We start from the raw sequence: 11,697 nt of genomic DNA, 5'->3' as shown, positions 1-11,697 counted from the left end.
CAATAAAGTAGTAAAACTTAAATAGCAAATTTAGACAGCATATGGACACTTATAAATTTCAGGCAACAAATAGCATGAAATGTTCTTTGGTCTATTTTTATGTGTCCTGAATAATATTATTTTTTACTACCACCCTTGGCTGCCATCGAAGCTCTGTGGTGGTGATTTCTCTATCCTCCTGCCTGCCCGAGGTTTCCTTTCTTTTCACCTTCACTGCATTTCCCTTCAGTCCAGCTGACAGATCTGCTGAGTTCACAATAATTGTCAAAAGATTCCTGAGTATTTCCAATGATTCGTTGGATCTAATTTGACCAAAACTTGTTATTAATTCAACTGAAATCAGTAGTTTAAACATTAAGCATTAACTATTCTGAAGTTTTTCCTTCTTCCAGATACCAAACCTACTCCAATTCTTTTATCTATGTCTATTGCTTCCTAATGTTATTTTCTGTTTTCTCTTCACCATTTATTCTTCTGAGAAGTCCCATGATCTGGTGTTGAAACAAATTCATATCTTGTAAAGAGACTCCGTATCATCAGTGAAGCTCCATTGTTCCCATAAATTTACTTTAAAACTTCAATAAAATATTAAATCCCTATACTCTCACCCACACAGTTTCATAATTTGAGCACATATAGGCTTGAAATGAAAGTATTTGAGTGACAATACACACACTTGAAATAACATTTTTATCTATTTATGAGATGTTTGTATTTCTTATGGAAAAGTTTCAAGCGAGGTGCCAAATGTCTTGGTTGTGTAAGGTGACCGGTTTTGTAATTTTATTCTGCCATTCACTTCAGAAGGGTGTTAACTCTGTGACCTGTTACATTATGATAGAAATGAGGCAGGTGGTGAGCTATTTTTCATTCCAAGGGAATATAAATAGTGAAGGGGGGCAGCATGGTGTATACACAGCTCTTTGATTTATGCAAGCATATTGTGGAACTTGTTTGAGGGAAGTCAGATATAGAAATCTTCTGTTCCTGAGACCTGTGGGAGATTTGCTTTTAGAGACCTTGCAGGGTTTCTCCTTTTCATGTAAACCATCCATCTGGTTACAGCTGGGATCTGACCTTTCTTTTTATTGAACACTCCAGGAATAGCTTAAATATACACCAGGATGTTCCACGTGTTGGGGAGACACTCAATAGGCTGTTTCCTGTCAAATGCAGAATTTTTAGTTTTTGAGAGCTAATCAGAAAAGCCAAAGATCTTTCTTGGTTTTGTTAACACTCTGTGTTTCTTCTCAGAAATCCTTCATGGGAATTCTTGATCAGTTTGTGCTGAGAGCTGTGAGTCAGGTAACCACAGTCCAGGTACACTTGGCTGGGGAGCCTTTAGGGAGTGGTCAAGGTCTTGCAGCAGCGACTGCTGACTGTGGGTACTTTTTTCCAAGTCCACACCTCCTTCCTGCCTTTGTCACGTTTGCACCACAGCGCTGATAAAGATCTTTCCACATTATAAAGTCATGGCACAATATTTGTTACCAGCTCCTCCTTTCCTCGGTGTAAGGAGTGTTTGGGACAAAATGTCTTTGTGTCTGGCAGCAGCCCTGCTCCCGGGGAGCTGTTCCAGGCCAGACGTCTGTAGCAGGGTAACATCTTCTATCTGACCAAAGGAGATAATTCACTCTTTGTTCAAAAGTAAAAATGAAGACCCAGAGTCATTTCTACTGAAACTATTTTCTGTTTTTAACCAAAGGCATAGTAAAAAGAGCCATGTGCCTTGTAGACTCTTCCAGAGATTAATGCCCCAGAATTCTGGGCCAGTGAAATAATTAGGTCTGTTAAACCCTTTTTGTGCTTTTAGCACTCAAGTCATGGTCAATGAGTTCAAGCTTCTCAAATACACATCATATACTTAGGACAGCTCTCCTCTGAATGATGGCACCTTCATAGCACTAAGAGATACACATTGCTACAAATTAGAGCTAGCCCCACCAATACAGCTACAACTTCATTGCAATCCTTAAATTAACGTGTGTTTCTTTCATAAAATAGAGGCTGGCCAACCAGCCACATAAAACCCACAAAATTTGCCTGCTGAGTAATAAATCCCTGTTAGCATTCCAATGCTGCACTCTGGTCCCATGTTGGGTAGGACTATGGATAGACACATTGCTATCAGAAAATCATTTAATTTTATTTAGATGTTTGAGAACCATCTAAAACAAAGGAGAAATTTATACCAGAGCTCGTTTTTGTGGTTTATATTTTTGAGAAATGGGCATTCTCTGTGTCTATCCAGTCCTTAGAGGTGGCTAATCTGTAATGTGACTCCTGGCAAATGGACTGGTCCGGATTTGGAAAACCACATGGATAAATACACCATGATGCCTGTATGTTTTAAAAAAACAGTCTAAATAATCTTAATATACCCCTAAATAAGTGGAGAAAGAGAGAAAACTGATATTAGGAAAGGAGAAGCCCACTTCCCTGGGAGATTTATGTGGGACAGTATGCCAGCCTTTAATAGCATATGTCAAGTTTGCAGAGGTTGATGACAGGGTATGTTCTGTTCAGCTGATGAGAGGGCTCAGCTCTCAGTGACTTTGGCCATCTCTGATACAGAGAAAACCATGGCAGTGAAGCAAATAACTTTCTTCTGCTTCCATGTGCAGGTGTCTCCTCCCTGACCTCTTCACCACACATGTCTGACTTCCAGAGCAATTCAGGGTGAATGGCAAATCCTTTGTGTTTGAAAACCTGTCCTTTCCCTTTGGTTTCTTAGGGGAAGGCCTGTACTGAAACCACATGGAACAACTACTAAAGATACTTTTCCTGGCTGAAAGACAAAGTCAAGGACCAATGCACAACAACAGCATGGAAAGATAAGAGCAAAGTTAAGTAGATAAAAGCATCACAACAAAAGGGCTTAGAAGACTCCCAGTGTTCTGACCTCTGCTGCCACAAAGTCTTTGAGTTTGTTCAATAGGACAAGAGTCCAAAGCCCACAGAAGATGAACCATGCAAAGGGGACTCTCCTTGCTCAGTAGGGTCAGAAGTTATGCCTTGATATTCAGACACAGTGAGTATTTGTTGTAGGGTGCTCTGTTAATTTAGCTACAGCACATTGTCCTATTTGATTTATTTGGATTTTTCCATTTTATCTTTACTCCTCGAATTCTACCTGTGGCACAGAACTCAGCAATATGCAAATATTCCAAGAATATTGCAACACATCCCAAAAGCTTATAGAATTCCTCTATGCTTTTATTTATATAAAGCTAGAATAGGGGAGGATCTTTTATCCAAAATCAGATATTAGTAAAGCTGAAATTCAGTTCAGTGTGAACTCAGCAATTTGTTCATAACATTGGATTCCACATTATAGCTCTACGTGCAATAATATGAAATGTCCAAAGGGTTGTGCAGATTCTCATCTTGGGAAGTTCAGTGAGGGCAACCTCCAGTGAATGTTAGAGCAAGGAAGAAACTAAACTTGTTTTTAGAAATGGGTATCAAGGAAGAACCAAGACAGAACACGGTTCTTGCAGAACTGAGTAAATTATTTTAAAATATTTCTAATATATTTGCTGAAGACAGAGAGTCACTCAAAGATGAAGGTAGGCCCATATTCTTTAACCTCTCTACCTGCACCAGGTAGCCAGGACAAGCAGATCAGTTAAATGCAATGTGTGGGGAGAAAATAACATTTCTACTCAATGATTTATGTTCGGTAATTCATTGGTTTATAAAAGCACTGCTAGCAAAGTAGTTTCATGCATATTTTAAAAGGCTGATTCAATTGACCAGAGACAGGAAGGCCATGAAAGACTTGTGGATGGCAAGTTTATAAAAGGAAAACAAATGGAAGGGAAATAAAATCCCTTTCCAGCAGTACTTGACTTTCCCAACCCATGTGACAGACATAAGCAAACTTCTCATCTCATTCCTGACACTTAGCAATGTTCCCCACTGTTTTCAGATCCCTTGGACTTTTCTTCTTTCCCATCACTCAATGAAGAGATAAGTTATCTTCAAAAGGCTTAGATATAAAGTCTAGTGAAATTACAGAAATAGAAATATGTGCTAATCAGAAAAGCAAACGTACTCTCATATCTGAGTTTACATGAATACTATCAGTATTTAAGCAAATAAACGATTTGATTTCCCTTTTGCTTCTCTGTGTTTGTCTCCTTATTTTGACTTAGCAGTTAGATTATTAGCTTTGCTTTCTTGCTTCAAAGAAATTCAGAAGAAACACAGCAACAATTTCCAAACAAGAAAATTCTCAGTTTTTGCTGAGCATTGCAGCAGGGAAAAGAGCTTTGATTTTGCCAGGGTACTACAGCCTTGATTCAGCCCCAAGCTCATGGTGAATTTAACATCTTAGTCCTCTTTTTTCACACCAAATCTTCCATCATAGACTAGAGCTTTCCTGCAGGGTTTTTTTTTTTCCATTTTGTTTTTGGTTTTTGGATTTTTGTTTTTGTTTTGGTTTTGTTTTAGGTTTTTTTAAATTGTGGGTGTCCCTTCATTAGGTAGTACCTTAATCCTTCAACTTCTGTTGCATTTCAGCAAGTTTGCAGCTCTGGATTCAAACTGGGCCTGCACAGTTGCACTGAATCTTCAGTGGGATGACAGTGAAGAACCCTGGACAATGGCAAACAATCCAAAGCCAAACTCACCAGTGCAGCTGAAAAGCTGAACAACACTGATGACTGCAATCCTATATAAATTCCAGCTACAGATTACTAAGCAGCTCTTGTCCCAGCACACTGCAACTGCACATGGAAATTGTCCACTTAAAAATCTCAAGTGCTTTAATTTCCTGGAGCTATTTACACGTCTTGGAGACCACAGGGAGAACTTCCTTAAAAGGGTAAGAAAAGCCACTGCTCTTCTGCAGCCAGAAGAGTTCTTACAAACAGATCATCCTTTTGTTCTTGGGCTGATTGAGGGAAGAGTGTGAAAAAAAGGGAATATTTTGGAATATCATTCTCAGAGGTGAGAATTTTTCCAAAGATTTTTATCATCACTTCCAAGAGACAGTCAGTTGTAGATGACATTAAAGAAATGTCCTGACTTTTGTAAGATTGCTGATGAGAGTGGATCACACAGGTAAACCATCCCTCAGAACATCCAGGGCTTTAGGAATTGAAATTGAACTGCACTGAAGGCAAATTGATAGAGCACATTAAGGCAGAATATGTTGGCAACTTCACCCATCCTCAATATCAATTCATTTCAAAGAAGGACACAGATGTCCATTCTGAGGTCACACATCAAGGTTCTCATGTTATGACTATTTTTATTAGACTTCCTAACACTCCAAAGACACCCAGACCACAAACAATCATCTCCCCAAAGCCTTTAGAGTAAGGACATTTTCTCCCAGTTCCAAGTTTTACAGGCTGTACTGGGTAACTGCTCATACTGGTTTAGATGACTGCAGAAACAGCTAGGACAGACAAATTTCAGTGTTTTGTTGGTTTTTGGTGTGTTTTTTTGGTTTTTTTTTTCATTTCAACTCTGCACAATCAGTTTGGAGAGGGGAAGTCTGCGGATTGCAGTCTTGTTATTTTCTATTGTGCTGGGTGGCAAAATGATAATGTGAGGCACACTGGCCTTACCAGGGTGGCAGCTGGTGTCAGAGTTCTATAATAACACTTCTCCCCAGCAGTGAAAAGCATTCAAGACATTTCCCTTTTGTTTACAGCCCTTCCCATAAATGATATTAATCTGAAGTAGAGCTTGTGAGGCAAAGAGCACTTCAGTGTAAACCTTCCAAGGGTGATAGCAGCAGAGCTGCACACAGGCAGCCTTGTTAGGAATTGTTTGCCTCTTTGCTTTTCAACGCTTGAGCCACTTCCAGACTGTTCTCCAAAGAGCATTTGCACACAGAGTCTGCACAAGGCACAGTTCTTTATCTCGGCTGTTCTTCCCCAGGTTATCATTGGCCCAGGTCAGCACAAGGCTGAATTTCCACAGGAGATTTGGCCCATGGGCACACTCTTTTTGGATTCAGTTCTATTTGCTGCAATTTTTCCCAATTTATATCATCCCTTATGCTATGCTAAACACATTAGTGCTTTCCTTAAAAACTGATGTATAAATTAGGGTATTACAATTTTTGATATGATGATCTAAAAAGGTTTTTTCATGAGAGAAACAGCTGCAATGAATTACTTGTTACTAAATAAAATATACATATTTAAATCAACGAGAGTACAGTGTTTTCATAGGAGGTGTTTGTATCATCTCCACATTAAAACAGCTGAGGGCTTTTAACTCTATGGCAGTTTCACTTTCAGTGCATGTACATCTTGCGCGTTCACTTAAAAAAATATTATTCCAAGGTTCAATTCCTGTATTTGCACTCACGATTCAATTATTTGGCCATTTTCTTGAAAAAAAATGAGATCAAGATGTACATTTCTATTTAACTGAAGAGCTAATAATAATGTTATAGCACAGCCCCACTGCCTATCAGCAGGATTTCAGTTCAGAGATGTTCAATGTCCAAATCAGTCAAACTGGATTTAATTCAGACATCTAACTCCCTCAGGCCTGGTTGGAAAATGTCAGCCTAAAATAGCTTGTGCCTGAGCAGAACAAACGAGAAAGGCGCTTCTGATGTATGTATTTAAATGTCCAAATGTCACAGAGTGCTGGAACAGTGACTGACCCCTTCCTACAGACCCGAACTGCCACGCACAGCACTCAGGGAGCTCTCAGGAGCTGCAGGAGCTCCTTCCACCCGCACAGCACCTCCCTAAAATGAGGGAAAGAGCTCCTTGACTTCACCAGGTGGCCAGCAGTGATTACAGGGAAGGTTCAAACAGCTGCCCCTGAGGTACCAGTTACAGGCTGGCCCAAATGCCAAGGCTTTGCAAGGTGAGCTAATGCTCTAAACAGGACTCTGGATCTTGAGTGACTTATGAGTCAAGAACAGAATTTAATGCTCCGCAGTAACATGAACACAGAAAGCAGTAACCATCCCATGACTTGCTTTTGAACAGGACGAAGTTAAACGTTTCTCACCTTCACTTTCAGTTAGAATAGGGTATCAGAGGTAAATCCACAAATAATTTTATTTTGTTTGTGTTTCAGCAAATAAAGCACTGAATTTACAAACACCTCTTTCACAAGTCAGTTGTTAATTATCTGCTGCCCTTAAACTCTCCTGGAAGGAAGGGAAAAGCTGATCTGAAAGGTGCTGAAAGGTAAATAAAGCATTTAACATTCCAGAGAAAATACAACAGCCACAATTTTGAGGCCACAGGGCCAGCACAAAGCAGAAAGGAAAAATCCTGAAACATGTTCCTTAATGGGTAATTGCTGAGCAAAATCCCAAAGAATTTATATGGGAAATGTCTTTGACTCTTTCGCTTAACAGAAGGAAATCTGTGTTTTGTCATCCTGAGGTCATTTTAAAGCAGCATGACAAAAATGTTCTAGTAGAAATAAAGAATTCAGCATTATCACCTTGATCTAATGAAATCATTAAATATTCAGAAGTTCTTAAATATTTTTTAACTTGCTCATCATGTTTCTTTATAGAGTTATTATTAAAAGCTAAGCCTCTGGACTTTCTTTTTTCCTTTGCAATAGGTAATTTATACCATTTATACTGAAGAACAGCAAATTGCTTCATTTTTCACTCTTACGAAGAGCTACATTATGTTTCATTCGGATTCTTAGCAAAGCTGCTTGTAAACAACAATTGAATTAACATTTCAGGTATAAATGTGCAATTCAAATTAAAATAATATTCAAACAATCCAAAGTAAAATTAGAAAATAGATTATTGAAATTAGATTTTTTACTATAGGTTTGTTAAAAGAATGTATCTGAGAAAAAAAGCAGTAAAGATTACTACTTGATATTTAGTTAATTCCTAATGGATGCTTTTTTATATAATTCAATAACTGAACTGGCTATCTCTATCCTTTTTTTCTGCTATGGTTTTTCCATAGAACACCATGATTTTACTCAGCTTACCATGGACAGCAAGAAAAAAAAATACAAAGAAAAGGACAAACTTTGGCAATCATTAGTTCTTTTTCCTCACACTGAATTCGAGAGAGCCCTTCCACAGAAAAGTTTCACAATTAGACATTTGCTTTGTCAGTCCCAGTTTGCTTCTCTTGTTCCTTACAGAGACTTGAGCTACATTTTTCCTTATTCTGTATTTTGCAAATATTAGCACAGAAAATTTAAAGACAAAAACTCTGGTGAATACATTTGGATTATGTTTAAGGATAATGAGAGTCCCAAACTGGAACTCAGAAGACAATGGCAAGCTCTTCACTCTATTCAGCCAGTTTTGGATGAGGCAGTTTTCAAAAGCAAGTTGGCAGAAACACAGGAAACTATTACCTATCCAAGTTAGATCACAGAAAATAAACTTTTAGGGGTTTTTGTTGGGGGGTTTTTTGTTTGGTTGGTTTTTTGTTTGTTTTCTTGGGTTTGTGGGGTTTTTTTTAATGGTTACCGTGTTAAAACTAAGAAATTGAGGTGCCAGCACTTGATGGCACCTGATGTTTGTCGTGCGTATCTCATTTAGGTACTCATATCCTGCCTTAACTTAGATCCTTTAAGATGCAGGGAAAGACCTGAATTCTGTAATAAGTAGGATTTATTTTCAGTTTCTTTCACTACAAAAACTGGAGCTAAAGAGCTGAAGTAAGAGTTGGCATTTTCCCCTCTCCTCTCTGACCACCACTGAAGTGTTTTGGTCACTGTTTCTCTGTCACAAAAAGCAACTGTGCTGCTGAAAGAAGGGAATGAGGCTGGCTCCATGCAGGGATCTCAGCCCAGGACAGAGGGGCGCCGGGAGCGAGGGAGTGGCTGCAAGGGCACACAAATAGAGCACACATGAAACCCAAGCAGGTACAACCATGAGCTGGAGAGCTGGCAGTGCTCTAAAGATGCTTTTCAGATAGGCATTTTATACCCTGGCACATCTTACTCTGGCTGCCTCTGTAATGAGCCAGGGTCCTTCATCTCAGTAACAGGAACTTGGCTCATCCCAGTCAGCCACAGAAGCAGGGAAGTGCAAAAGCAGGCACTGAGGATAAATCCCATATTTGTAGCTGCTGCTGACTCTGCTGGAGGATCCAACGCTGGCATCTGCAGGCCATAACTCATGGAAAAAGTTACACTTTTCAGCTCTGCCATCTGATATTAACCTGTGTGCAGCTGATTTCCTGTTCCATCAGCACTTGGGAAAGCTCTGCCGTGGTGGGAGGCAGCTGCTCCTCTCCCAGAGGGACACTGCTGTGAGTCAGGCCGTGGTGGCCACCAGCAGAGTCTCAGGGCCCAGGACTGGGACAGCAGAAGGTGTCCATGCACTGGGATCCAGGACTCCCAGCCAGCTCTAAGGCTTGAACAGGAATTTAGCCATTCCCTGTGTCACTCTGAGCTCGTTCTGACCCTTGCGACTGACCTGCAGAAGCTGAAGGAGCCGCATTTGTCCCCTTCTGGTGTCCTTGATGCAGGAGGGCTGTTGGCAGGTCACTGAGGGCACTCTCCTCAGGTGACAGGGCCCATCTGCCAGAGCCTCCTACACTCCCGGGAATTTCCCTTCCAACTCAGTTCTACTTCCAACTCAATTCTATCAATTTGCCTGGTGGCTCACAGCACCCATAATGGGGGGTTCCTCCCTCCCCTGCCCCCCTGCTGGCAGCAAGGGCTTTATTTGTGATATCACAAAATATTTGCTTTGTTTCAAGACAAAAGGAGAGGGGATGTCTCTGCTTGCTTTCCAAAAACAATCTTTGCAATCTTACTCAAGCTGTCAAGGGAGTTGCTGGGTTCCCTGTTGATGTGTTTGATCATCTCCTCCTGTATGAAGTTACTGTCCCACTTTTTCAATGACATGAGACCAGGGCCCAAGCATGAGCCATTCTTCACTAGTCACACCCTATAAGAACAACTGCTCAGAAACATGCTTTGCCCTTTCCTCAAGCAGAAAGGTATTTGTGTCGGGATGGGAGGGATCAACAAGTCACCAATATATTGCTTGGACTGCCAGCAACTGCTTTACATGTAACATTGTACCTAAATTCAGCAACTCAGTGGGTTGATTGTAGTAGTGGATTGAAGCACGTCCTTCCTAAATTTCCAGAAAAAAGAGAAAACGAATACATTCACTACAGAACCTTATAGCTTTGTTTTGACAGAGAACTAGATCCACTCGGGAATGCTAGCACAGTTTTACTGCCTTTTTCCCCCCTCTAGCATTAATGTACATTTAAAGTGAATTCCCATGCTTCAGATGAGGTGAATCCATTTTCAGCTACAAGTATGCAAAGTAGCAATCACTTGTTACAAATATTAAGGTAGCTTGATGGATTTTATGGAAGTGGAGTATTTATCTTCAAAATAGAAGCATCTATAGCAGTCTAAGAGATGTTATGGCTCACTTAATTTTTTAAAATACAGAACGGTGTAATAATTTTTTTTTTTTCCCATTACATTTCTCAGCAGCTGATCTTTTCCTTCTGCAGGAACATTCTACTATCCTACACAATAATGTGCTGTTACTGGCCTAACTGGAAAAGATTTATTAAACTGACCAATTTTCAGAGAAGGACTTTTCAATGAGAATTGTGCAATAACTCATCTGATGCTGAGCAGCAGCATCTAACAAAGAGACAGAACTTGCAAAGCCGAGTCCACGGCCCAAAAGTTGCCCAATTCAGGAGTCAAAAAGCGAGGTTGGTCTCTCAGCGTGGGCTGCTTTTGTGGCTGCTCTAACAGCCCATTCTGCTTTGTACCAGCAGCTGCTGGGGTAGTTTCCAGCAGAGCTCTTTGGAAACCATTTCAATGGAAGTTTTTCCAGATGTAGGTGTGAGCACGCCAAGCGCTCTAGCCCTTCAATGTAAAAAGCAAACTGGGAACTCACCCTGGGGCTTGGGCAGAGAGCAGCTCCAGGCAGTGCCCAGCTCCAACATCTGCTCTGAAACACTGCCATGGGTGCCCAGGGCTCGCTTTGGAGAGCGGCACAAAAATGTGGCAAAGTCTTCCTACCCCTCTTTCTCAAGTTTTTCTTTTCCTCTCCTCCCAGTATCCAAATTGTCTAATAATCTGCATAGAGTGATTTTATTAAGGCTTCAGAAAAATTATTTAATACCCATAATACAGAAGAAGTACCTGCTAATGCTGTGCATTAAATGTAATTACTCTCTCACACCAGGACAGAACAGACTGCCAGCTATCCAACCCACCAAATTACTTACCACGCAATGAGACAGGATCTTACGGAATAAATAAATTCTGCAAAGGTGCAGCTTACGTAGCATTAAAGCATCTTTATAATGTTGGCAGTTCTTAGGTTATATGAATTCCAAACTTCAACCCTTCCCCTCTTCAAAGAAACAGATGTTTAGGCAAGACTGATGTCAAGGCATTACTGTACAATCACAGGGCTGAGTTACTCAGAGTAACATCACCATTTCATCTATATATACTAGTGGGAAATACATATATTTGAATTTTCTCTATCAGTTTACTGATAGAGAGTCTAAGAAACCTGTATCATAGAATTGCACATTGTATTACCTTCACTGCCAGATCTCATTTGGCACCCACAACAAAAAAAAGGGACTGACAGCAACTCAAGAAACCGCTGACATATTCAGAGCAAGGTTTTAATTAGATCCCTTCTTGGCTGAGCATCTTCCTGCATCCTGTTAGAATCTCTATTCCTTTGCAGTTCTCAGAGATATTTAGGCACAGGGAGTC

This window comes from Chamaea fasciata, unplaced genomic scaffold, assembly GCF_029207755.1.
Source record: "Chamaea fasciata isolate MVZ Bird 193981 ecotype frontalis unplaced genomic scaffold, bChaFas1.0.hap1 SCAF_14, whole genome shotgun sequence".
NCBI classification, from domain to species: Eukaryota; Metazoa; Chordata; class Aves; order Passeriformes; family Sylviidae; genus Chamaea; species Chamaea fasciata.
Note: the sequence above shows the minus strand (reverse complement) of the source record.